This window comes from Ictalurus furcatus, chromosome 27 (assembly GCF_023375685.1).
Source record: "Ictalurus furcatus strain D&B chromosome 27, Billie_1.0, whole genome shotgun sequence".
Classification (NCBI taxonomy): domain Eukaryota; kingdom Metazoa; phylum Chordata; class Actinopteri; order Siluriformes; family Ictaluridae; genus Ictalurus; species Ictalurus furcatus.
The window spans coordinates 15,872,781-15,884,809 of NC_071281.1; the positions used below are offsets into that span (position 1 = coordinate 15,872,781).

The 12,029-nt window shown below is 40.8% G+C and overlaps 1 long non-coding RNA gene across 1 annotated transcript; it reads right to left on the reverse strand.

Annotated features, from left to right (window-relative positions):
- Window positions 1-8,632: 8,632 nt before the first annotated feature.
- Window positions 8,633-11,682, reverse strand: LOC128602955 (uncharacterized). The gene is made up of 3 exons (XR_008384919.1): window positions 11,354-11,682; window positions 10,775-11,145; window positions 8,633-9,525 (listed from the first exon to the last, which is right to left on the reverse strand). It is a non-coding gene; the product is annotated as an uncharacterized LOC128602955 (long non-coding RNA).
- Window positions 11,683-12,029: the final 347 nt, after the last annotated feature.

Here is a 12,029-nt window from a genome sequence, read left to right on the forward strand (position 1 = left end):
TTTACTGAAGAATAGTTTGCAGCTCCATCAAGCAGAAGTCAGCTTCACACTTGGCAAGGAGTTCGTAGGCCGCTCTGCGTACACGCTCATTACAGCCACAATTATACTCTCGCACAATCACTAAGCTAGACATTACGCCAGGTTGAATGATTCTGATTGATTAAGGCGTAGATGAGAATATCCTCATTAATTATCTGCACGTCCAGTTGTCTCGGCAGATGTTCGCTTCACCTCCGAAAGTTCCTGTGACCAAAGAGTGCTGACGCACACATACAAACAGATACACAGCTTTTTCAAGGCTGGATTTGGTCGAGCCGGAAACTTTCCCAAAACGTACTGATTAGATAACTAAGAATAGTCAGTAGGCACTTGTAAATCTCATAAGCTTGAAGAAACCATTCAAATCAATTGCTATTTTGAAAGATTAATGTTGATTAATAACTCATTACAAATCACTCAAAAGATATATATATATATATATATATATATATATATATATATATATATATATATATATATATATATAATATAATATACACACACACACATTACATATATATATCTCCATATCCACCCTTCAGTGTTCATCCGCATGTGTGTACAGGTTTGTTTGTTTTTTGTTTTGTTTTTTATTGTGTTTTTTTTTTTTTTTTTTTTTTTTTTTGCCTGGCAAGATGTTAAATATGAGAAGACAATGAGCCACCATAACACAATGACACACCGTTGACATTCAACAACAGCAAAACATTTTTTAAAAAGCTGCAAGTATGAACAAGTTTGTGAGGCTTCAGGTTTCAAATGGCCTCCATTGTTTGTGAACGTAAGAGCTGGTGTGTTACTGTGTTCGTCACATGCACTTGTTGCTAACTTGTTAGAAATGCCACATTCGGCCCACTGAATACGAACGGCTGACCGTTGAAAGAGTCAGCGTGTCATCCTATACCGACGCTTCTTTATCACCCGCTATAATTTTTCCCTCCTTCCTTCTGTTCTTTTCATTTAATGTCATCTCTATGGGAACCGACAGCACCCTGGTAATCATTTTCAAAACAGCGTTATTTGTTGAAGGGGGGGTGTAGTGGAGGGGTTTGATCAGGGATTGAAATATGTCTTTGGCACCGACTCTCGCACAGAGCTGACGCATTAATAAGCCGAGCTCCAAGAAGAGGCAAGGGGGCCCCACCGACCGTGGCCTTTTGTGGGAGTCCGCTTGTCATAAAAGTGCCCCTTTATTGGTTCTTTTATCACATGCTGCCGTGCCATGACACACACAGACACGCACACACTCCCATGCTTGAGGTGGGTAGACTTCAGTCGAACTATGAAGGGCTGGGAATCGGGCGGTAAGAGAGACAGAAGGAGGGGAAGGAGGGGGATCAAGCTAAGAGATTCGGCTAGCATGTTAAACTAGTGCTTTATTTTATAACATTGGTTTAAAACTTGCAGCCTGTTCGTCTACCAAAGTCCATGACCAGTCATAAGTAAAGAGAAATCATAAAACTTTTATTCAAAATCATTGTTAGATCTGATCTCATGAATGCCACAAAGCAAGCTGTCAGTTTCCCAAACTTTCAACCTTGGACTGTTTAGTCTACCCATGTGCCATATATCTGCTGTCCTGTATAATTGATAGGTGTGACTTAGCTGGTCTGTTCTCTGTATTTATTCTTGTCTTACACTTATTGCACCATTTATACTCAATGCATCCTGTTGTATGCTAATGACCTGTTCACGTGGCTGCAAAATCCATAAAGCACAAGCCCACTTACCTGAAAATTTAACGGGACAATCCAGCATAAAACTAGCGGCCAATTAGCGATTTATCATGACACGATTGCATCTTAGACATTCTAGTGTTTCGGCAGAATGTACAACCTTGTATTGATGCATTTACATCCAGACTCTTTACAATATCCAGCATGAATTGTTTAACTATGGTACCCTTAGTGCCCTGCGATGGACTGGCACCCTGTCCAGGGTGTACCCCGCCTTGTTCCCGATGCTCCCTGGGATAGGCTCCAGGTTCCCCGCGACCCTGAAAAGGAGTGGGCGGTTGAAGATGGATGGATGGATGGATGGATGGATGGATGGTACCCTTAGCCACTACCCTTGGAGAGCAAATATTATCCTTCAAAACAACCTGATCCTGTTAGCATTTCTACAGAGTCCATGAATTGTGTTTTATGCTGATGATCAGTTCACCTGGTCACAGGTTTGCACTTGCACAAGCCAATTTAAAACTTAATGAGACAATCTGGCATAATTAGTCATTTGTCATGCCATGATTGTATCTCCCTTTGAGTTCTTTGGTATAATTGTCAAATTTCTATGTACAATGTTCTATGTATTTCTATGTACATAGTCTGTGTATAGTCTTGTATGGCGATGACCTGTTGCAAATTCGTAAAAACTTTCAAACAGCAACTGACATGGAAAGTTAGTAAAGAGAGTAATTTGTCCTGTCATGATTGTACATCATTCTTACTGCATTGCTGCAAACGTATACACCACAAGGCACTCGGTGGCCTTGAATAGCCCCCCCCCCCAAACAACACAATCCCATGACCAATCTATCGACTGATCAAAAACGATTTGATTAGATTTTTGATATCACATGAAAGAAGTCATAAGAAAATTACAAGTAGCCTAACCATGAAGTTTGTAAACTTAACATTTTTGTGTTATTTGAAGAGTTGCATGAATTGTTACAAATTTGTGAGACGAAAACATTTCAAGTGTGTAGTGTAAAGATCTCTAATCCTTCTAATCAGTGTTAGAAGAAAATATTGTATATTATTCCTCTCAATGTGTCTTCCTCATGTGGTTTCCTTGGCACTGTTGCCTCTAGTTGTCATGGTTCAAAGATGGATGCGGAAGCAATTGCAGATTTCAAACATTTAATAAACAAACAGACAAAAAAACAAGGACACAATAACACGAGGCAAAATACTGTGGCAAAACTAAACATCGCCGAATGGACAAAAGCATGGATAGACAATTATGTGAGACAAAAAAGCAGTGCAAACAGTGGCTATATATATATATATATATATCACTGTTCGTTAAACAAAAAACGTGATGCAGGTGGTCATGTGACAATGATGTAATATGGTGCAGTGGCTACACAAATAATATTGTAATAATATGTTCCTCAAAGTATCTGTAGAGCCTTGAAAATTTACTTCCACCTTCCAACATGATTAAGGTTCTACTCTCACTTTTCAAACCATGAAATCTCTCTGTAGTTATTTACGTGTATATATATCATACTCTTAACTTAAAAATTCAGATTAGGGTAACAAGGTTAGTGGCCATATCGTTTCTTTCAAGAACCAAACTAAATCCCGTACTTGTTAGAAGTCCTATTAATTTTACATGAGATCAGGCTGTCCTGGCCATGCAATATTTCATCCTACTCTATATCTGTATATATAGATGAGATGACAATAAAAATTGACTTGAGTAGTTGTGTTCGACATGAATCAGCTCTAAGACCAGCTGCTTTGTGATGGTAGGCATCTGGACAGGGGCTGGCCATAAAAAGCCCAGCTGGGTTTTGTGGCCCAGGAGAAGTGTGGCATCTGGGGGGCTTTTTTTTCACCCTTCTGCGCCAGTCACTTCTGCTGCCGTCATTCGCTTCAGACCCACTTGTTACAAGAACACCACTCCCTGTATGCCAGGCTAGCACTAAATACTGAAAAATCGCCTCTGGTTGATGCTGGAGAGCGGGACTTTTTTCACAAGTTGGTGGATTAGTTTATTTTGTCTTCTCTCTTTCTTGGCCAGAAATTTGAAATAGTAGACTATACTGTACATCAGATAGACCATTCATTGATTTGTCCATGTGTCCATTTTCTTGCTTTGTTGAGTTTGTTCATATACTGCCAGACTTCATTGTGTACTGTGTTCATTAGCTGCATCTGTTTCTGATGTTTATCTCTGTTTCATGTTTCAGTGACCCAAGAACTTTGTAGCAGCTGGAAACCAACCCCCCTCACAGACGTCCATCTTTACCTTTCACCCCGCCACACCTACGTGTGACCCGTCTGACCTCTTAGGAAATGAGCCAAACTTGCAACTAGCCATATCTCCCCTTTGTTTACAGTGTTCGATCAGTGCTTCGATTCAGGTCTATCGGTTCAACATGGTTTCACAATGAGAAGTTCAGATTAGAGCAGATTAGATCAAACCGAATTTGAATGTAATTCATCTCACTCTTTCATCTAGTGCTGTTTATTCTTACAAAACTGTCCAGAAATTAGTTAGGTCACTAACCCTTTCTTTTACAGACTCCTAGGTTCTAGGTAACCAATTAAGTGTGTGATACAAAATTTAAATGAATTATTTTGTGTAACAAGACAGTAAAAAGCAAATAAATTGAACTAAAGTACACCAGAATGCCAGAGTCATTCTAGCTATAAAGCAGGCACTAAGTGTGTGGTACTTAGGACTTTGATAATATACCGTATGGATCCACAGCTCCGAGTTCACTACCGAGAGCACTTATTAAATCCGTTAACAAAAACTAATCCAATTGTCTCCAAAGCAGGATTATATAATACTTCACTAATTGAATCAAAAGGGTTTGTTCTTATCTGCTTTAATAAAAAGGTAATGACGATAACACAAAACACATTGAGAACTGTGCTATGTGGGTCAAAAGTTAAAAGATAATTGCCCCAAAGATAGATCATTGTTGTTGTGCTGTGTTGGATACAAATTTATTGAAGCCATTGATGTGCAAAAAAAAAAAGGACCTTTTAGATAAATAACCAAGAAATTAAACATTGAACATTTAAATTCCTTATAAGGAGTTTTTTTTTTTTTCAAACTTCTATAAAAGCATATTTGTCTTTGTTTTGATATAGTGTATAATTGAATAATAAGCAGCTCAGTAAACTCATGCTTTTGTTCTTGATGGTTGACCCTACTCATCTCAATTCCAACCTTGTGGAACCCATGCTATCCACATTTAATGGGTCCTTGTTCAAACACAAGCCATAAAGGGCTTGATAATTAGCTGATGATTTAAGTCAGGTGTGTTAGAGCAAGGAAATCAGAAACAATGTTCAAGGGGGTCTCCAGGGCTGAAATTAAATCCGTTGCTGTTACCACATTTACAAAAGCCTCTGAAATACATATGCTCTTACCGTCGACTTTCTTAGGAACTTGTATAGTCTTGCCCATTCATGGTATTATTCAATCAGCCAATCGTTTGGCAGCAGTGCAATGCAAAAAAACCAAACTCATCCAGATAGAGTTCATGAGCTGTAGTTAATGTTCACGTCAAACATCAGAATTGAAATAAAATGTGATCTCTGTGACCGTGGCATGGGGGGGGTGGGGGCGGTGGAACACCCATTGAGCAGCAGTTCTGCGGGTGTAAATAATTTGTTGATGAGAGATGCCATAGGACAATGGCGAAACCAGACAAGCTGACAAGAAGGAAGAAATAAAAGCATAAAAATGATAGGTCTGTTATCCTATAGGGGGGCATATATTTACTTTGCTAGCGTAGTTTGGCTCCACTTGTCCCCTTAGAATGAAGCAAATCAAATCAAATCAAAGTTCTTCTAACGGGTCTTATTTATGTTCTGATGAAACAGCTTAGTTCAGCAGAATCCTGATGGGCGGGGTCTATTCCAAGGTGACTCCGCCCCCATCCACAGGGCATGTGGTCTCACTAAACAGTTTGATGAGGATGAAAATGATCTAAATCATATGCTATGGCCTTGACTCTGACCAGATCTCTCCACCACAGTTATCACAACACCAGCTGAGGGAATATATTTTGGAACAATGGTGTTTATTACTCGGATATCGTTACAGAGACGTGCTGAATGATATTGACGCTGTTTCATGGTTGCCCGACACCTTACTAACACACTTTATGTTGGTTTTTCCTTTAAATTTGTCGTGTGTTCATATTCAGTTCAAAACAATTCCCCTTCAGTTCTGTCCCATGAACCCTTAGGGATTCTGTGATAACCAGCTCAATGTATGAGCTATGAATATATGTATGATTTTGTGTGTGTGTGTGTGTGTGTGTGTGTGTGTGTGTGTGTATGTGTGGGGTGCAGCTGCTGGTGCCTGTCCAGCGAAGTCGATTAGGTGCAGATTAGATGATGAATGGTCGAGTCTGACACTATGGTGACGTCGTGTTAATTGGATTATTTACACACAATAGGTCCAGTGAACGGCCACCTAACATGCACCGAGGTTAGCCCACTGGGGGCGGGTCAGATTTGTGAGCATGCATCAATAACATAAAGCATATATATTGCGCACACACACAATGTGTGTGACCGACCTTAAAATTAAATTGATTTCATTCATAATATAAGCACGTCAGACATGTAGCTACTTTAATTCCATTGTGTTTCTCAGTATCGTGTTCGAGTCTCAGAAACGAAGATGGAAATAGAAATAAAACTCTCTTTTCTGGCCAATGGGACTGACTCACCATGCGCACTATGCAGAGCTAAACCTTTCCCTCCCGCACCACTGCTTGGCATCACCAGCTTCAATCCCATCACTTATGATTCTCACCTGTAAATATTTTAATGTAGATGCATTTTTTACATTAGATTATGATGTAAGGTTCCACAAGGTTTGTCCTTCAGTTATGGTTTATATGTGACACCTTTATGAGTTTGATTTTGAAATTGCACAGAACCAGAGCGTTATAAAACGTGATGTATTAAATGGGATAAAAGATCCGAGTTTGTCCTCTGGATATTAGAGGCTCTGCAATGGAGTCCAAAAAAAGACAAACAGAGAGAGAGAGAGAATTATTCATAATTTACATACAAACAATCAAATAAACTACTTGACTTTAATCTAACAAAATATTCTTATGTGGAGATATATATATATATATATATATATATATATATAATATATATATATATATATATATATATATAATGTTTTCTCTCAAAAACATGGGTGTTAATTATTGGCACCTCTAAATAATATATAACAAAAATGCCCCCCCCCCCCTTCATTAAGTGCAACTGCGATGTATAACAGCACATTTTAGTCCAAAAACATGGTCACATCTGCCAGGAGGTTACAGTTTGGTTGTATATTTTGTATACATTTCATCAAGATAATGAACGTAATAACAAAGATGCATCCTAACTCTAGATTTTGCAGTCTCCTGATTTGAACTCTTTAGAAAATCTCTGGTCTGTGCCCAAATGTAAAGATATACCTAAGCAGAAAATGTTCTGAATTGAGGACTAGTCCAAGGCGTTCTACTTTGGTAGCTTTATTATGGACTTAACGAAGACGCTGCTAGTACTGTAAGTAATTCCATAGTAATGCTAGGGGTGCCAATAATTTAGAAACCGGCGTTTGGAAAAAAAAAATGCACGAATCGAACAAGAATATGAGATTTGAATTAAAGCTATGCCGTGCCGTCACATGTTAGACTTAAAATATCGCTCGTTGTGTTGGTTGTATTCATTTTTGCTCATTTTGCCGGAGTAGATTTGGGTTTCTATTTGAAAACAAGATGCCTCTGTAGTTTGCGTATCTTTCATGATGTGCTTCTTAATTCGAAATCACTGGGATGACTCGAATGATTGAAATTAAAGTTGCATGCTGTATCTGGAAAGTTAATGATACTCATAAAGTGCCTTTATATTTCAGTTAACCACCTGTCTTATGTTAGAAAGTAATCCAACCACTTGCACACTGCCATGCCAGATTTTTCACTAACCCATTGCTTACATTGCTTATAGACTGTATATTAGTGCACGGCGGCATGCAGAGAGCGTGCCTTCATGCCTACCTGCTCTCTAAAGTGCATACATTCAGTGGAAAATTTCCACGGATTGTTTTTTATTAGGCTGAAGTTCCCAGGGGCTCGGCGACCAATAAAATCCAAACCAGATAAAAGAGAGAGACAGAGAGACAGAGAGAGAGAGAGCGAGAGAGTGAGCGTGCGAGAGTGAGAGGGAATCGAAAGAGAATGAAAGCTGTAAAAAAAAAAAAAAAGTTTCCATATTATCTCATGAGACAACATGCTCACCTTTCATCAGAGCATCTACCTTTGCTAGAGTTTGAAGGACACGAGAAAAAGAGGCAGCGAAGAAGTGAAGCTTTGCATAATTAAAACACATTTTTCATTATTATTAATATTACTATTATTATTATGTGTGCATGGTGGCTTAGTGGTTAGCACGTTCGCCTCAAACCTCCAGGGTCGGGGATTCGATTCCCACCGGGGCCCTGTGTGTGCGGAGTTTGTATGTTCTCCCCGTGCTGCGGGGGTTTAATCCGGGTACTCCGGTTTCCTCCACCAGTCCAAAGACATGCATGGTAGGCTGATTGGCGTGTCCAAAGTGTCCGTAGTGTATGAATTGGTGTGTGAGTGTGTATGTGATTGGCACCCTGTCCAGGGTGTACTCCACCTTGTGCCTGATGCTCCCTGGGATAGGCTCCAGGTTTCCACGTGACCCTGAAAAGGATAAGCGGTATAGAAGATGGATGGATTATTATTATTATTAATATTATTAGGGTGGGTGGAAAAGCAGACATAAAAATGAAAAGCCATTGTGGAAGCCTACAAAAGACTTATATCCTCCACCGGTTCCCTCTACGTCCCCCACCGCTGAGAGAGAATCAGCCCTCCCTGCATGTTGCGTGTCTACGGAGCGCACCGCAGGCCGCGGCAGCTCGTAAAGACGAGGCCGAAGAGACACAGAACTATCCGAGTCTGGCGAAGATAAACAAACGAGGGTATTCAGTGCACACTTTATGGGCTGCAAGGAGAATCCTGGCCTCCGTCACAAGCCTGAGAGACCTGGGAATCAATTTACACAATCGTAGAGGGTTCACACACACACACACACACACACACACACACACAGAGAGATGGAAAGAGAGACAGCTCTGGAGTCTCTCCGTCTTCCAGCATACAACTTAGAACAACAATAAATGTGCGGATAAATAAATGAATAAATAAAGCTTTTACTCCTTTTTCCATCTGCAGATCGGATTTCCCTGGAACCATCTGGATCGTTTCCTTTTCAGCATGCTCCCTACTTCACAGATGCTCCCTTTGTAGTGCCCTCCAAATCTTAATAAGCAGTTAAAATATTTACAGAGCTGCTTTTCTCTCCCTCGCCTGGGCTCTTCCTCCAGCTTTCTTTTCTCTTTCCCTCCCCACTCTTTTTTTTTTTTTTTTTTTTTTTTTGGAATCATTATTATTATTTATACCTTTTCAGACACCAAAAAATGGAGACGTCCACTAAATGTGATTGATTGGGCTTAAAAATGGCCATTATTGCCATTAAGGTCCACATGTCAGCTGCAGCTTTTGTATGGGGGCCTGTATTCCTAAGCTACCCAGTGATCCATGAGCTGGAGAAGAGAAAAGGCGGAGGGGGGGTGAGGGGTGTGTGAGGGGGACGGGTGTACCGGTCAAAAAAAAAAAAAAAAGGAGAAGAAATGGCTGTGTGGTTCTCTATGGATCCTCGGTTTGATTCAAAATACAGCTGCGAAGTGAAGTGAAGTCTGCAGAGAGAGATGAAAGGGGGAAAAAAGTTTGAGAAAGGATGTAAAAAGGAGTGAGAATGTTCCATTCTTTACGGTGAGATAAAAAAAAAAGAAAGGTTTGTGACAATAAGATTAATAACTGAGACGAGCTAATCAAAATTTGGCACCAAATATAAGCTCCGCAGCTTTGGGTTCATTTTGTGTTCGCTTTTCTTTTTAGCTCTCTTTTCTCGGCGCATATTCACGCATTCATGCAGCCTGCATTGAAAGCGTAATTGAATTTGTGCTACTCATGGGAACGAGAGGCGTGTAAAGGGGAGGGGGAGGTTGTGGTTGGGGGGGGGTTGTTTAGGTTGTTGATGTTGATTTGTTTGGTGTGGTGTTTTTGTTTTTGAGCGAGTGTAAGATGAGAGGAGGGAAGTGAGGGAAGAGAAGGAGAGAGTGCGGAGAAAGAGAGAGACAGAGAGAGATAGATGTAAAGAGGATTGAGGGAGGGAGGGAGGGAGGGGAGTGTACACTACATGCAGCAGGTGTTAAACACAGAGACTGAGTAATGGGACAAGACATGCATTGAGTTAGGTGTATGTGTGTGAGCAAGAGAGAGAGAGAGGGAGAGAGGGAGAGGAGAGAGAGGGAGAGAGAGGAGAGATAGAGGAGAGAGAGAGGGAGAGATAGGAGAGGGAGAGAGAGGAGAGAGAGGGAGAGAGAGAAGAGAGTGAGAGGGAGAGAGAGGAGAGGGAGAGAGAGAGGAGAGAGAGGGAGAGAGGGAGGGAGAGAGAGAGAAGAGGGAGAGAGAGAGGAGAGAGAGACAGAGGGAGGGGGAGAGAGAGAGAGAGAGAGAGAGAGAGAGAGAGGAGACAGAGAGGCAGGGAGAGAGAGGGAGAGAGAGAGAGAGGAAGAAAGAGAGAGGAGAGAGAGAAGGGGAGAGAGGGAGAGGGAGAGGAGAGAGAGAGAGGGAGAGATAGAGAGCGGAGAGAGAGAGAGAGAGAGGAGACAGAGAGGAAGAAAGAGAGAGGAGAGAGAGAAAGGAAGAGGGAGAAAGGGAGAGAGAGAGAGGGAGAGGGAGAAAAGGAGAGAGAGAGAGAGAGAGAGAGAGAGAGAGAGAGAGAGAGAGAGAGATGGGCGGAGTTGCTTAATCAAAATTTTGTATATCTTCCTAACTTGAAATCAATTCTAAAACGCTGACAGAGCATTTATGAATCGCTTCATGGATGTTTTATGCAAATTATGATTTTACACGAACCAGAGAAAAATATATGGAAAGTACCAGGTAGAATGTTCCAGAATGTTCCAGATGTTCATGCAAGTTGTTAGTTTGTCGCGACTCCAGCAGTGATGATTTCCCTGTAACAGCATGTCCCGAAGTGTTTTATTCCTCTTACACCACAGCAGTTTGCTAAAGATGATCATTTCTTATTTATTAAAAGAAAGTACATACGATTTGTCCATTCGTAGTTGCATTTAAAGTTGTGGAATATCTGTGAGACAAATTACTTCCTGTTATCACTTCAGTTATCGCAGCTGTAAACATTCCTTACCTAACTGTCTCTTGAAGTTACAGCGGTACCTCTGAGCGTTACTCATCGCTGACAGTGGAGACTCCGTCCATCAGTAAACATCGATGTGGACGGACTGTTGCTATGGAAACAATAACGCATGCATACGAGCACATTAATACAAGCCTGCGATTTTAAATTACAGCCTTGACACCTTGATGACACCTTCTGACCAATCAGATTTGAGAATTCGACAGCATTAGAATGTACAAATCATCGCGTCATCGTTCACCAGATTGAACAGATCTCTAAGATTTATGAATGTGTTGTTAACGAAGACAAACAAATACCTTGCTCGATAATAAGACAAAAAGAGAAAAAAGAAATACAGACAGAGCAGTCTTATGAAGTAACACTAACGCTGAGACAAAGTCATGACAAACTAAAGAGAAATCTTCAGAGGGTTTGGCACGATCCTTAAATAATTCCTTCAGCATGACTTCATATATGAAAGATACGTATATGCAGTGCTTATTGATGCACTATGAAAGCCCTGTGTATCTTTATATGGTTAAAACGATCCACCGGACAGGTCGGGTTCTGTCCCTGAACTGTCAGTAGAGAAGATTGTACAGAGGCTTGTGCAACCGCTCTGTACACTATGTGCATGTTGAGAGCACTTAACACATTTTGCTAACATTTATCACAGTGAAGTCATGGGAAATGTACACAGACAAGCATGAGCACTGCTGACCTAATGGCTAATTTACACACACACACACACACACACACACACACACACTTCTATGAGTTTCACTTCCTGGACATTAAGAGCTTACACGTCCTCTCACCGCAATACTTGATGGGTGTGTGTGTGTGTGTGTGCGTAGCCCTTCTGAAAGCCCCCATTAAGACGTGAGGTTTTAGGGGCATTGTTAAAATCAGGAAGGGGTAATTTCATCTTGCAGACTTCCTCTTGAAAAAACGTGAACTCCATGATTTCCAAATATAAACTCAGGGGACTCG